Below are 745 nucleotides of genomic sequence, written 5' to 3' on the forward strand. Positions count from 1 at the left end.
TAGGCCTTCCTCAACAAATTAAAAACTAATAATGGTCCAGCCCTTACTTCCAACTCTTTCTCCCTATTTTGTCAACAATGTCGCATTAAACACATTACTGGTATTCCTCATAATCCAAAAGGTCAAGCAATTATAGAATGTTCTCATGACGTTCTAAAACATCAATTAACCAAACCAAAAAGGGTGAGAATGGTAGACAGGTTAACGCTACAAGAACAAATTTACAAACCACTTTTCACCCTTAATTTTTTTTTTTTTTTTTTTTTTTTTTTTTTTTGCAGTTTTTGGCCAGGGCTGGGTTTGAACCCACCCCCTCCAGCATATGGGGCCAGCGCCCCACTCCTTTGAGCCACAGGCGCCACCTCACCCTTAATTTTTTTAATTGTTCTCACCAAGGTAGTACAGCAGCTGAAAAGCATTTCAGCCCACCCGAAAAGGGGCCTAAAACTGTAGTGTTGTGTAAAGAGCCATCGGTGGTCCTCAATGGCTGGGCCCAGGACAGCTGTTATCATGGGGAAGCGGGTATACAGCAGTTTTGTCTCCCACAGGGCCTTTGTGGATACCTGCCAAAACACACCAGAGCCCTCCATGACTCCAGAAAATCTTTTCCTTTCCATGCTAATAAAGATCTCAATTAATTTTCAAGCCAATCAGGTAATCTTCATTATTCTAGTCATTCTAACCTTTTTGGTAAGTCTTGTAAGTACCGAGGTAAGTAACCTGCCTCATTTATATTGGGCTTACT

The sequence above is a fragment of the Otolemur garnettii genome, unplaced genomic scaffold (assembly GCF_000181295.1).
Source record: "Otolemur garnettii isolate 467f Iridium unplaced genomic scaffold, OtoGar3 scaffold00055, whole genome shotgun sequence".
In the NCBI taxonomy this organism is placed as follows: domain Eukaryota; kingdom Metazoa; phylum Chordata; class Mammalia; order Primates; family Galagidae; genus Otolemur; species Otolemur garnettii.